Source organism: Bufo bufo, chromosome 4, assembly GCF_905171765.1.
Source record: "Bufo bufo chromosome 4, aBufBuf1.1, whole genome shotgun sequence".
In the NCBI taxonomy this organism is placed as follows: Eukaryota; Metazoa; Chordata; class Amphibia; order Anura; family Bufonidae; genus Bufo; species Bufo bufo.
The window spans coordinates 170,609,975-170,625,660 of record NC_053392.1 but is presented as its reverse complement, the minus strand read 5'-3'; positions in this window follow the sequence as shown (position 1 = coordinate 170,625,660).

Sequence of the window (15,686 nt, the reverse complement as noted above, 5' to 3'; positions counted from 1 at the left end):
TGCGACGTTCCAACTAGCTGGAATTCCACTTTGCACCTGCTGGTGTATCTGTTCGAGCATCACAAAGCTGTAAATGATTTTGTCATGCACCATTCCATCTCAGCAGGTGCAGTACGCAGCCCTGCAGGGTATTGCGATGGTGAGGTCACGGTTAATAGGCAAACGAGAGTTGCTCTTGGTTACTCACAGTTGAAAGGAGACCCTGGGACAGGCGTACAGCAGTGATGGAGAGGCTGGCACAGAAGTCCTCTGGGGCACTCTCTGTATATAGGGACCAGGCAGGTGGTAGGTGAGGTGCCCTGGGTGTTGCAGGATTAATGTGCCAATGGCAAGATCCCTTTAAGATTCGTGACGCCAGTGCCTGTAACGGTGGCACACCGATTTATAATAGGAATAATTGAGGAACACGATGTTGTGGTGAACCAAAACTTCCTTTTACTGGAAACAGTCAACTCATTTACAGTCTGGGTTCAGTTCCACATGGAAGTAGCAATAATAAGCAGGCTTTTATAAATGGCAGGCACAATGTTCTTGCAAGATACTCAGAGGGTTAAAACACTTACAGACTAAGCTGCACTTTTCCTCCGAACTCCTGTCTGTCTTTATCCCAAGGCCCGTATGCCCTATTGATTGCTTTATCCTTGGTTACGGAAAGTTGGTCAGGTATATATATCCTTGCATTAAATAGACTCCTTCTGCCCTTCAGCTCTCTTGTCTGGCTGGAAATACTTCTGCTCTGCTCTGCACTTTGTAGGAACTGCAGGTTTCTCAGGAGGTAACTCTTCCCCTGGTAACAAATTTCTGAGCTAACTCTGGCTCAGGAACCTCAGGCAGGCTAGACTGCACTCACTAGGCTCCTGGACTACACTGCCCTTTTCCTGTGTGGGCCTAACTATATATATTAGGGGTTTCCTAGCTCCCTCTACTGTCTAGGAGGAGGAACTACACCCTAACAGGCCTGATACACAGACAACAGGAAAAATACACATAAAACATCATATCAATTACAATGGTCATATTAACCCTTGTGTAGTGCCCACATTTACCTAGTAGGACACTACATACCCCGTTGCTTTGACGTTGCCCATCCTCGGCGCAACATAAGGGTCCCGCCCAGCTGGAAACTGCTACCTGAAAGACAAAACGAAAAGCAGGCATATACAATAATAACCACTTTTGCAGTACAAATATATCAAGCAGTTCCGCTGGAAAGTGCGGTGGAAAGGGGCGTCGTTCTCTTCACTCAGGATAGTATAGGGAACAGGGGCGCTGACCTGGTGCAGCGTATCTGGGATAAAGAGGATAGTCTATAATTATTAAATAAAACAGCATCTCAGAGGCCCTCGGGCGTTGGGTTCATCTCTGGGCACATCTCTTGAAGTTATGATTTGCATATAAAAGTCACAGCACATAAAAGTCCACATTATTAAAAATGGCGTATAAAATAGTGCTGCAATGTCCCTATTCAACCTGAAAAGGGGGTTAAAAGGGTTAAGGTGCAAAAATAAACAACATGCACAACTTGGCTTTAGTGCTTGAAAGTAGGCAGGGGGTCCTGTAAACAGTATGGCAGCAGAGCATTTGGACTTCTCAGTGGTCTCCAGCTACCACTGGGCCGTGGGGAACTGGCAGTAGCTCAATGGTGCCAAAACAAAGGACTCCTGTCCTGTAAGGGTTAAATCCACTGTTAGGGTCCCTCAGCAAAATCAAAATCATGGCCTGGCAGGCCTACTCACAGGTATGTGTTATATCCACTAGGGTCGTCACTGGTGGTACATCCTGGTTCTGCTGGCAGACTGGGCCTGACACAAGGATCCATGTATGGCTGGGCCCACAAAATAGTGTTAGCGGGTAGTTGCAACATGAATGGGCCTGTCACCGGTATAGGCTCTGCAAGCCTGGGGGTGAACACTCAGAGGGTTAAAACACTTACAGACCAGGCTGCACTTTTCCTCAGAACTCCTGTCTGTCTTTATCCCAAGGCCCGTATGCCCTATTGATGGCTTTATCCTTGGTTAGGGAAACTTCCTCAGGTATATATATCCTTGCATTAAATAGACTCCTTCTGCCCTTCAGCTCTCTTGTCTGGCTGGAAACACTTCTGCTCTGCTCTGCACTTTGTAGGAACTGCAGGTTTCTCAGGAGGTAACTCTTCCCCTGGTGACATATCTTCTGAGCTAACTTTGGCTCAATATCCTCAGGCAGGCTAGACTGCACTCACTAGCCTCCTGGACTACACTGCCCTTTTCCTGTCTGGGCCTGACTATATATATTAGGGGTTCTCTAGCTCCCTCTACTGTCTAGGAGGAGGAACTACACCCTAACAGGCCTGATACACAGACAACAGGAAAAATACACATAAAACATCATATCAATTACAATGGTCATATTAACCCTTGTGTAGTGCCCACATTTACCTAGTGGGACACTACACAGGGAGCATGTGTTGCTTCGAGGTATGGCAGTGGCAGCTCATATGAGACATCTGTCACATACTGAAGCCATTCGAAGAGACTGCAAAATTTGTCAGTAGGGATGACTGCAGCACAAACATTGTAATAATCCCCCTGATATTTATCTTAGAACAGATGCTCACTCTGATGCAACAAGGGATGATGGAGGATGAAGAATAGCTTATGCAAATTGCTGTCCATTCTGTTTGGGACCCACAAGAAGAAACTCTTATGGAGGGGGAGAATGAGGAGCTGCCACTAGAGGAGGAGGATGATGATGACGGTGACACCAGCCAGGACACTCAATAATCTTATTGAGGGACGGAGCCAGAAAAAACAGTCTCTTCAGGAATGCCAAGCAGAATGGTGAGCTGTATGCTTGCTTTTTTATGTACTGACAGGCATATCAGCAGTATGATGATAACTGGAAAGCTATAGTTTTTGACCCTTGCCTTGCTATCAACACAAAATAGGGGAATGCTTTGCTCCTGTCGAAAGGGAGGCCAAATTACTTTATTACCAAGAAACACTATGTACACAGCTTGTCACAGCTTTCGGCGAGCAGACGCTTGCTGCCAGCATATCTGGAAGCGAGGCCCTTCTCCATGGCCCGCAGAGTTACCCACCTCCTGCAGTCTCCGCTGCTGCAAGTAGCCAAAACCACAGCAGCAGCAGTCAGTTCAGTCTCCTTGACATGATGTAGCAGTTTTTTTTACATGCCATGCCAAGCTGAGGCAAATTACCAAATGGAGACCTACTGTCTCAACTCCCAGGTTCAGTCCTACCTGGACTCTGGCCCTTCCTGGGGGCATACTGTGTTCCTTGACCACATGGGCTTCTGGGCAGGCAGACTACAATGGTTTCCTGAACTGGCACAACATGATCTCTTTCTCTGTCCAGTGTCATCTCAGAGAGGGTTTTCAGCACGGCAAGGTGGCGTTGTGACACCCAAACAAAGTTGTTCTCCACCAGTGTCCGAAACATCACTTTTGTCAAAATGAACGAACATGGCTTTGGGAGGATTTTCACATTCCCCTGACTGAGGCTGATGACACACCCTTACCACTACACAGTGGCCACTACCACTACTAGTACATACATCTGCTGCCTTGTCTGTTCCATGCCATGCTGCTACTGCTGCCACTACTATTGCTGCTTTATGCCATTATTATCCTACCCTTTCCATATCCACAGAGTACCACTGCCAATTCTTCTGACAATTAGCAATTGTGCGTGTATAAATATGGGCAGGAATTCTTCCCCCCATTAAACCATCATTTTTTAATGCTTGTGCAGAACAAGCCACTCTCTCTTCTGACATTGTGTGTGTGTGTATAAACAAGGACAAGGATCTGCCCCAGCTGAGGCATAATTTTTGGATGCTTAGTCCTAACAAGTCATTGTCTTGTTGCCATAACACTGTGTGTTTTAACACTATCTGCCCCCGACAATGAACAGTTTTTTGTAATATGAAAAAGCATAAAACATGCAACAGTGCAGTGTGTTTTTAAAAACATTGTTTGTTAACACTGTCAAACATGTGTTTGCCCATAGTTAGGGAGGGGCAAGGGGGAGCAAAAGAGCAAAAATGATTTAAAAAAAATTATCAAACAGAGATAAAAAAAAAGAGTCATAGGAGACTAGAGAGTGTTATACACCTGTATTCCAATTTACATGGCAATTGGGGCACCTTTGATTTGAGACAAATCTATTGATTCGTGACATTTAAAAAAAAATTATGAATCGGACACAAAATAAATTTCCAGAAATTAGCTTTTCCTTAATATTGATATATGGAGCATTATTATTACAGATAAAGCCGTATTACATACAGAAGGTAGTCCTCCCCTACATAACAAACGGGATGGATCTGTTTTGCCGCCTATAGACTTCTATTATGACAGAATGAATAACTGAATGCTTTTAAAGGCATTCCGTTATGCATTTCATCATAGAATTGTGTTATGGTCCGTAGTAACGGAATCCATAACGCAATTCATCTTTTACCAACAAAAGAAGTGTGAACAAATTTCATAAGCGGAAATTCGCCCATCTCTAATTAACGCATCTTCACGCCAAATTGTAATTTTACTGGTTTCCACAGTGATTATTATATAATCATAATAAAGATATAAAGAGAATTTTACACAGTGAACCTATATGCCTATTGGATGTAGAAAAGATGAATTTGAAATTTAAGGGCATGTTTAAACATTGTATTTTCCATGTGGATTTGATCACAAATTCTGTATTAAAATTTATAGGAAAACATGAACAATGTTATGTATAGCCCAATCAGCGCTATGTCTTTTTTTTTTTTGAGTTTCAAAAGCTTTATTTTGCAAAAGCAGAAGTACAGAATGAAATGAGGTTAGAGGAGGGTATAAACAATCCTCCTGCAAAATATTATATTAACTGGCAAGTTAAAACAATGGTATGATACACGATAGATCACAAGGTACAGATGAGTCATTACTTCTAATTGCGAAAAGTTCTGGAAATTTTTTAGAGAGAGCCAGCTTCCCGTCCACACTTCAGAAGGCCAGACAAGGATCAATATGATGGTTTATTTAAAAGGGAGTAGTGTGAATAGATAAGATGTAGGATGAAAGCTCTAGAGATTCACATCATCTCCCAAAACCTCTGTAGATCTTCCATGCGAGCCATATGGAATTGAACTTATAAATAGATCTCATTTTCCAGTGGGAAATCTCCTCCATTCTACAGGGTGGGCCATTTATATGGATACACCTTAATAAAATGGGAATGGTTGGTGATATTAAATTCCTGTTTGTGGCACATTAGTATATGTGAGGGGGGAAACTTTTCAAGATGGTGGTGACCATGGCGGCCATTTTGAAGTCGGCCATTTTGAATCCAACTTTTGTTTTTTCAATAGAAAGAGGGTCATGTGACACATCAAACTTATTGGGAATTTCACAAGAAAAACAATGGTGTGCTTGGTTTTAACGTAACTTTATTCTTTCATGAGTTATTTACAAGTTTCTGACCACTTATAAAATGTGTTCAATGTGCTGCCCATTGTTTTGGATTGTCAATGCAACCCTCTTCTCCCACTCTTCACACACTGATAGCAACACCACAGGAGAAATGCTAGCACAGGCTTCCAGTATTTGTAGTTTCAGGTGCTGCACATCTCGTATCTTCACAGCATTGACGATTGCCTTCAGATGATACGAGATGTGCAGCACCTGAAACTACGGATACTGGAAGCCTGTGCTACCATTTCTCCTGTGGTGTTGCTATCAGTGTGTGAAGAGTGGGAGAAGAGGGTTGCATTGACAATCCAACACAATGGGCAGCACATTGAACACATTTTATAAGTGGTCAGAAACTTGTAAATAACTCATGAAAGAATAAAGTTAAGTTAAAACCAAGCACACCATTGTTTTTCTTGTGAAATTCCCAATAAGTTTGATGTGTCACAAGACCCTCTTCCTATTGAAAAAACAAAAGTTGGATTCAAAATGGCCGACTTTAAAATGGCCACCATGGTCACCACCCATCTTGAAAAGTTTCCCCCCCTCACATATACTAATGTGCCACAAACAGGAAGTTAATATCACCAACCATTCCCATTTTATTAAGGTGTATCCATATAAATGGCCCACCCTGTATATATCTGATCGACTCTGGCGAACCAATGCTCAATAGAAGGGGTATCAGACACAAGCCAGTGGTGCGGGATTAAAAATCTAGCCGAGTTAACCAGCTGTCTGAAGAGGCCAAGGTTTGGAATCCTGCAGGATGTAGGGTATATGTTCAGGAGAGCAATCTCTGGTTGAGGTGGCAGAGAGGCCCCGCAGATTAGGTTACATAGGTCAAAAATCTGCTTCCACCAGTCCAGTAGGGGAGGGCAATCCCACCAAATATGTAGGAAGGAGCCTCTAGATTTTGAGCACCTCCAGCATGTGTCTGAGGCAGATGTTGAATATAGGCAGGTTTTATCTGGGGTCTTATACCATCTGGCCACCACTTTATAACTGTTCTCCTGTATTCTGACGCATCTTGATGTCGTGTGAGGGGTGATCAAGATTTTGTCTATTTCCTGTGTGGAAAACGACCAGTTCAGGTCTTTCTCCCAGAGTCTGATGAACGTTGGGATAAAGAAAGCGTCAGGAAGCCGTAATCTATTATAAAGCTGGGAAATTATTTTGGATGGGGTCTGGGCACAGTCAAATAGACTTTCTAGCCATACTTGTGGACGAGAAAAGTCTTGTGGTTTAATGTTGGATTGTTGGATATATGAACGTAGGAAGTGTAAGAGGGTGGTGTTAGAATGCTGATAGTTTAGTTTGGTCCTCAAATCTGCTATAGGGATTAAGTGGGGGGTCACTAGCGATGTCTCTAAGAGGAATTGTGGCGTTTTTGAGGCACCCCTTCACACTTTCTATCAGGGCCTTGGGGGCGACATTTAATACATCCCTGACTTGAAGTGTTTGAGAGGGAAATTGTATTAGGTGTTGAGTGTCACTGAGCCCTTTGCAAGCGGAGATAGTAGCTTTCATTAGTGGAGAGGCAAGTGGGGGTATAGATTGAGCTGTTTTGTGGCCAAGCAAGAAGGCCCTAAATGTGGTTCCCAGAAGAGCCTGTTCCATAGAGACCCAAGATTTGTGCGGAGGGGCCCTCATCCAATCAATCACTCTGGCCAGGAGAATCGCCTTCCCATATATTATAGGATCAGGGAGGGCAATACCTCCCCATTTCTTTGCCCTGTTCAGTGATTTATATGAAAGTCTAGGTTTATTATTGTTCCAAATGAAGGAACTGAAGAGGGATCTCACTTTTTTGTAGAACCTGTTGTAGATACGTTAGTTTAGGGAGAATTAGTGAGGCTAGGATGTTTTTCCTGCCGAACCACGAGAGTATTGGCAGATCAAGGCTGTTAAGTGTCTTTGTAATATCTGTTAACAAAGGATTGTAGTTCAGAGAGAACAATTGCGAAGGATCCATGCTGATCTTGACCCCTAGATATGTCAGGTATGGGGCTGACCAATTGAAAGGGGATGCTTGAGCTAACTTTTTTTTGTATTGGCAGATAAACCGGAGCATATGATTAGCGATTTATTGTGATTTACTTTAAAGTTAGAGCAGAGACCGTAGTTTTCAAGGTGTTGATAAATCCTGGGAAGAGCGGATTCTGGGTTGCTAATCATGACTAGCATATTGTCTGCAAAGGCTGCTGTTTTATGTTCCTGATCCCCTAAAGTAATGCCTTTGATAGCTGTATCCTTCCTAATGGTCGGTAGGAGAGGTTCCAGGGTTAAAACAAACAGGAGAGGAGACAAAGGGCACCCCTGTCTAGTACCGTTCCTAATGTTAAAAGGGGACGATATTGTACTATTGACTGAGATAGAAGCGGAGGCATTGATATACATGGCATCAATAGCATACAGAAAAGAGCTTGGGAAGTTTTGGGACGAGAGGACCTGTTTCATGAAAGACCAGCTGACTCTATCAAAGGCTTTCTCCGCATCTGTGCTGAGAAGAACCACAGGAAATTATCTTTTTTTTAACATAGTGTATAATATTCAGGACTCTGGCGGTGTTATCCTTACCTTCCCTGACTTTGATAAAGCCCACCTGGTCACTATGTATAAGGTAAGGGAGTTTTTTTGCTAATCTGTTTGCTAGCAATTTAGCTAGGAATTTTAAATCTAGATTAAGGAGGGAAATGGGTCTGAAATTTGGGCATTGGTATGGTCTTTACCCTCTTTTGGGATAAGGATTATATGGGCTTTGGTCATATCTGCCAAAAGGGGTTATTTAAGTAGCGATGCATTATAGACAGGAAGTAAGTGTGGGATCAGTGTGTTATGGAAAGCTAAGTAATAGGGGGTTGGGAGGCCATCTGGGCCTGGACTTTTCCCTTTAGAAGAATTTCTGATAACCTCCGCGAGTTCCTCCTTTGTAAATGGGACTTAAAGTGATGATCTGTCCTCCTCAGATAGTTTTGGGAGAGCAAGACCCTCTAAGAAGGAGTCAATCGATGAGCTGGTTTGAGTGTCGTTGGTAACCTGCTGGGAGGGGTCTATGTTGTATAGAGCTTCGTAGAAGCTTTTAAATTGCGACGCGATTTGGGTGGGGTCATAAGTCAAGGAGCCTGAGGTATCTCTGAGTTTATGTACATAGTTGTCTTGTTTCCTTTTTTTTATTCTCTGGGTCACGAATTTTGAAGCTTTATTACCATGTGCGAATATCTTTTGTTGAGAATGTAGGTAGAACTTCGCAGAGGCCGTATTTAGTATGTTTTTGAGGGAGGTTCTAAGATCACTGAGTTCTAATAAATGCGATTTTTGTAGTGAGCGTTTATGCAATCCCTCTATATGTCTAATCTGTTTGTGGAGAGTATCAAGCTGTTTCTCTCTTTCTCTTTTAATGTGGGAGCTTAAGCTTATGCAGTGGCCCCTGATGAAGGCCTTGTGGGCATCCTAGAGAGTTTGTGGAGACACATCTGGTGTATTATTAAGCGTGAAATATTCGTCTAGTAAAAGCTGAAGACGATCTTTAGTCTCTGAAACCCCCAACAAGGATTTATTCAAGCGCCAGGGTTTATTGTATTTCCTAGTTTGGGGTGCAGATACAGTTAGGTAAATTGGGGCATGGTCTGACCATAGGAAAGAGCCCACGTCTGCCTCAGTACACAGCTGGATATGTTTTTTTGTGATAAACAGATAGTCCAAGCGTTGGTATGAGTTGTGGGCTGAGGAATAAAAAGTATAATCAACCTAGTCTGGGTGAAGGGTTCACCAGGCGTCTATAAGATGGAAGTTCCAAAGGCTGGAAATGAGGGAGCTAAGAGCTTTCTGGGAATGTACTGATTTATGTAAAGACGAGTCTAGCAGAGGGTTCACTGCCACATTAAAGTCTCCAACAAATAAGGTTATGCCTTCTTGGAAAGATTCTGCTATAGTCAAGACTTTCCTGAGCCAGTGAATTTATTTAATGTTGGGGGCATACACATTAATAAACATGTATGACTGAGACCCTATTTTGCCTTTGATCATTAGGTATCTTCCCTCAGTGTCGATAATCTGATCATTAAATAAGAAGGGAATATTTATTTTAAACCCAATACTCACTCCTTTCAAGTTGGAGGAGGGAGACCCACAGTGATACCACTGAGAGTTCTGGGAGAAGGCGAGGTTTTGGAAACGATCTATCTTCAGGTGTGCCTCTTGAAGGAATAGGACATTTGCTCTGTCTTTTCTGAACACCCCAAATATTTGGCGTCTCTTGGATGGCGAGTTAAAGCCATGAACATTGTATGAAGCTATTCTTAGATCAGCCATTGGGAGTGTGTAGAAAAACAGTACCAATCTGAATAAGCTGAGTGTGTAAAAAGTGGTGTGAAGAACATGGTGGGAAGTGCAACTGACCTAAAAAGTAAGTAAGACGTCATGGATCGGGATCGGTAAAGCTTGACTCTCCAGAACTTGCTCCTGTGACCTTTGAACATACAGAACAAAATAGACAACTTGAGTGATACAAACAAAATGATATACAGTATATCTAAACACAAAATTGGGGGGAGATTGGAATTCAACCATTTGGGAAACCTGTCCCTACCATGTAAAATAGGACCTGACGGCTGAGTCCACCAGAAATCCGGCCGGCCCAACCCCCAGGTGCCCGACAGTGCAAGGATCCAACCTGTAAAGCAGTGTGATTTGGAACTCGACTGTTTCTTGGTAAAGTGGGCTGAATATCTAGAATAAAACAACGCCCGTGAAGTAAGCCGGATTGGACTAATGCACACTGGCGCAATAATATGCACTGCCTGGGTCAGGTGTAAATGATGGTTAAGAGTTTTTGTTTGTGATGCCAATTGCAGTGTGCGCAGGTTACAGTCGCAGGGCCCTTTAAGGTGTGTCAACGGTGTCTCCTACCTTGGTACAGCTGGACTCCTGGATCCTGGCTCACTTGCAATAAATGAGTGTGTTGCTAGTAGGAGTAATTGAGGGATTTGGTAGCAGTAAATGAGATCCAGACTTGAAATATAATTCAACTTGTCTTTACTGAAGGCAGCATTAATCCATACGAGTTACAGCAATAGTCTTGGGTCCCAGCAGGTATTGGCAATATATGGCAGGGATCAATATCTCTTCTGCTTCTATCATGTGCCTGGAGAATATGGCAGGAATCTGTCTTCTGCTCTGTCTATCTTCTGCTTGGTATGGGACTGACTAGCTGAGGAGGAATTTGGCTTCTCCTGGTCTCTGGATAGTTACTCACAGTTCTGCTCACAGGGAATGGTTCGTCCTGGAGTTCTCGAGATGGCTGCTTGCTTGTCAACCAGTTGAGGCTGAAGGGCTCAGACTGGGAAGGGTGATCTTTGGTCTCAACCGAGACAAGATCCTGGCTTGGGATCCCTATTTTTGGGAGCTCCTACTTGCACAGCCTTCCCCTAGCCGGGGTGGCTGGCACACACACTCTAACTTCCTTTCCTCCCCATGAGGCAGGATGTGGGAACATTCCACACCTCCTCAAAGAGGGGGGAGCTAAACTGGAATGTACTATTCCAGCCTAGATATGCTAAACTGTTACTAAGACCCTGGTAACACATTGCTGCCACCTGCTGGTGTACATGGAAATTACAGCAAATTACATGTAACAGGCTTAGAAAATGCACATTTGTGAGAATGTGATGTTAAATTACACAGGATGGTAATGCAAATACACTTAACAGGATGTAGCAGGGAGAAAGAGTTTAGCAACATAACTCTGGGATGTTACATTCCCCTTTACTTTGAATTAAGCCGTCCTCGGCTTGTGCTTAGGAGGGAGAGGAACCAGCTCTGAGGTACCCAATAAAATACAAAGTGCTGCGTGAATTACATATAAGACATACATAGACAAACATAGAACGGCTTTCCCCAGGTTCCTGCCCGCTAGAGTAAGGTGTCCAACACACAGTTTCCTTCTCTTGGTATGACCAGGTAACCTAAATACTGCACTAAGCAAACATTACTGACTGACCTTGAAATGTTCTGGATCCTTTAAACACCAAGGAAAGCATGGGGGTGTCTTTACTGTGTAGTCCCGCCATTGTGTAATGGAATGCCCGCAAATGAAAGGGTGGCTTTATCCTGTATTCCCTTTCCTGCACCAAAGCCTGAGAAATTTGGCTTAAAGCACGATCACTATGGTGACTAAGGGGTAGCTAAATTATGGCTCTAAGGCTTGAGGTATCATACCTTAGGCAAAGGCTCAGAAGGGGAGGTATTTATCATCTCCATGCACTTCTGGCAATGTCACAGAAGGAGGGCAGTATAATTCCATGGATCTCCTGGAAATAAGACACCTCAGGATGGGAACAATCCTGAACATGAAACAAGCTGGAAGGAGCGGTCTAGGACTTCTAACGATTCCTGAAGCAGCGGGGGTACCTGTGCAATTACTGGACCTGCCAGGACTTACCACTTGGTCCTACACTGGGTACCTATGGGTATATATCACCGGGTGTAGGCCATTAGTTTTCAGCGTCCGTATGAAGGCAGTCTGTATAAAGGAAGGGGAGAACAAGAGCTGTAAATTGAGGCATACTTGAGTAAGTTGCTACATTTTTGGTTAAGTGCAATGGTAAGTGCAATTGTCACAAATAGTGCATAAATTCACATTGCGGCACCTGGAAGAGAATACACACAATGGGCATGTTATCTTAAACGTTGCATAACAGGTAACTGGTAATTAGTGCAAAAGTATTACAATGGAAATCACAAAGAGCTCAGGTAATCACGTTTCAGTCCTTTCTTTGGGTGCAAGCTTTTATGTTGCAATAAAACATTTTTTGTAAAATAGTGCAATTTATTAATGCAAGGATAGGCTCAAAAATAACGAGTCCTTTGACTTGAAGTGCTTGAAGTTGAATCCTCTAGAAACAGGTAAAAAGTCAATTGAAATCCACAGGGATAAAAGTTAATTGTAATCCAAGGAGGTATAAAATGTTATATAAGAGCACATATTTAAGAACCATAGTTCCATGAGGTTATCAAGTAACCTGAGAAAGGGGATAAAACAATGAACTTGGACATGAGGGGTTAAATGCTGATGGGGGAGTCCTTACTTGCAACCTGGAATAAAAACGTTAAAACACACAATGCCAACGGGTCCTCACCCATCAGGAATAGTCCATGACGTGGCTCCCAAACAGTTCCTTATTCTTGTAGGAGGACATATTTAGAGGAAGGCATCCATGTCCTCCCCGCTACTAGAGCTACTGAAGCGCATAAGGGGGCGCTCCTGCCTCTGGTAGCTCATCATCGCAGCAGTAGTTGTACACCACTGACCTCTGGTGGTGGCTGTAGGAGTTGGCTGCGCATACAGCCTGGAGAATGCAGCCGTGACTTGCTGCAAGCTGGAAGCCCTAGCCGGTGCAGAGGGGCTCAAAACCTCTGGCTGAAGGGGCTCTGGTAGATATGCAGAAGGTGCCTGATGCTGCTTCCAGGGCAGTACATAAGGCTGCACCTTGGGGTTGAATGTAAGTACAGAATTATTTATCTGGCCCACCCTCAGTGTTGGTGGTGCGGCCAGGTCCGGAATAAGGGGTGCAGATTCTGGCTGGGGTTGTTCCCTAAAACGTAACCTGCCATCTGGGGTTTCTTGAAGAGAACTGACCTTCCCTGCAGAGCCTGGTTCTTCCTGCCAGGTCTCTGGGGTGACTGCAGGGGTCAATGGTTTAGCCAGCAGGGTCACACCGGCCGCGAAGGGTCCTTGAACAGAACGCACAGGGGTGTACTCTACCTGATCCCCTGCGTACAAGTTGTGACGGGCCTGCGGCAGATAATGGCGCTTCACTGACCGACGGCCCACAAAATCCAACTCCCCTTGTCACGGAGAACCAGAGCACAGTCCCCGTGCACCTGGTGAGTTTGGAGTCTCCTGGCTGGGGGTTGTCTACCACTTGCTTTACCCATTCCTCGATGGCGGACTTATACTCCCACGCCGTCTGGGCATAAGCGGTTATTTCCCAAGGGACCTCGGGGTTCAGGCATCCCGGTTTAGTAGTGGTAGAACTGGGCGGCGGAGTGGAAACACCAGCCACCTCCGCTGCACCAGTAGGTGTCCTTGGCGGAGCAGGCCTAGGCCTGGTGGCGGTTTCAGGAGCCGCGGGAAGCAGTGCAGGGGCAGATGCGGACCGGGCCTGGGCCTCAGGGAGCGCGGCAGCTCCTACCTGTTGTAATGGCCGGGCGGCCGGTTCCGGTGCCTCCTGGTAGCTGTCGCGGGGTTCGATCATCGTCCGCGATGCAGGCTGGTCGGACGCCTGGGCAGCAACATCAGGGACTGGTTCAGCGTCGGCAGCCATCTTGTGTGACGTCTCGCCTTCCGCGCTGACGGCAATGGAAGTGGAGGGATCCACAGCCCCTGAGGACTTGACTGTCGTCCTGTCTTCCAGTCACCGTTCCAGTCCCCGCGGCCTCCTCAGGTAAATCAGCGGCGGCTGTCTTGTCTTTGTCTGCAACAGGCGCTAGCTCCAAAGATGCTTTAAATGCGCAGGGGCCATCTCTTCTCACGAGCTGGGAAACCCGGATCTCAGGTACAGCGGGCTCGTAAACGAGTTATCCCTTTATCGCCATTTGTTTCCATTTGGGCTGAGGGAGCGCCATCTTCACTGTTTCCTCGATCATGAAGAATGCCAGAGGTAAGGGTGGAGCCCAGAGGGAGGAGTCTTTACTCCCTTGGCTCACAATGTAAAGTTCGTGGTGGGCAGTCTTTAGTTTTCCTGCGTCTAGGGGGGTGTATTCGGCATCTTCGCGCTCTTGAGAGGGCGTTCCTGTGTTTTCCCACTTCTGGGGGGCGTATTCGGCAATTTCGCGCTCTTGAGAGGGCGTTCTTGACTTTTCCCGCTTCTGGGCATGAAGAAGAAGCGCCATTTTACGAATATGGCAAATTAACGCTTTGAATGCTGGAGCACACGTTTTAGCGCTTTCTGGCACAGCAACAAGGCAATAAAGTCAATGACTTAATAGGATGGAAGAATTTCCTCCGGCTACAAACCTACCCTGTTACCCCCTTTAAATAACCACACCAACACTTACTTGCTTGGTGAAAATGACTATGACGGCCAAACTTTATTATTCCACGCATAACAAGCCACATCGTACACCCTATAACATAAATAATAATAATAATAACAATAATAACAGCAGGCATTTTGACACATCCATCAACATTATCACCTACTGCACCGTAACAAGGATCCTGGAGGGCAACACAAACAAGCCGTATCCTCCTTCACCGCCTCACCTCGCACTTCAAGACTTACCCTTGGCCGCACTCACCGACCCAAGGGCACCAACTCCTTGAAGTATACCAGTATCCCCCCCTGTAGGCCTTGTAGCCCAAACAGGGGCCACATCCTCGGCATTAACAAACCATATGAGATGCAGGCTCCAACATGTCCTGCACCTCTTAACCATTGTATTGCTCCCCAGGATCCTATTTCCAGCAGCCACCAACGACCACCGGTGACACCTCACCTGTGGGTGTCCCGCCACACCTTAAGGGCCGTCTCCAAACCTTCCTGGATACCTAAAGCCCACATGTCTATGCCCACATCATTCAGATGTACACCATCATCTCTCAAGACTTGAGGCGACGCCGCCTCCAACTCCCGATGACGCACAACAATACCACCCTGCCTGCGAACAAAACGCCCCACCTCCTTATTCAACTTCACTCTGGCTTTATTGATCCGCTCCACCGACCTGGCAAACCGCCAGCAACGCCTCGCAACCACTTCCGACCATACAAGCAACAAATACGGAAACTCCGACAATAAGCGCAGCACGTCCAACTTGATATCCCGAATCACATCCCGGGAACGCCGCACGCCCAAATCGTTGCCTCCAACATGAAGCACCAATATATCAGGCGGCCGATCTAAAGTGGCATTAATGTGAATTTCGGGCAAAACCCGCCCCCAAAGGAGCCCTCTCAAACCAATCCACCGGATTAGCAACTCTTCCGTCGGGAAACCCAACTGGCGTCCATTCCTTCTAACATCTGTGCGTAAGGCCCCCCAGTGGATGTACGAATGCCCGAAGATCCATGCCAGACCAGGCGCTGCCCCTAAAACAAAATAAAATTATTGTATCAACACCACCGAACACAACACATCCCATTAGTAACGACCCCACCCACAATCAATCATAACAGATGAGGCCGAATATATGAGTGAAAACAATCCGACTCCCAACGCCCAATACGTTT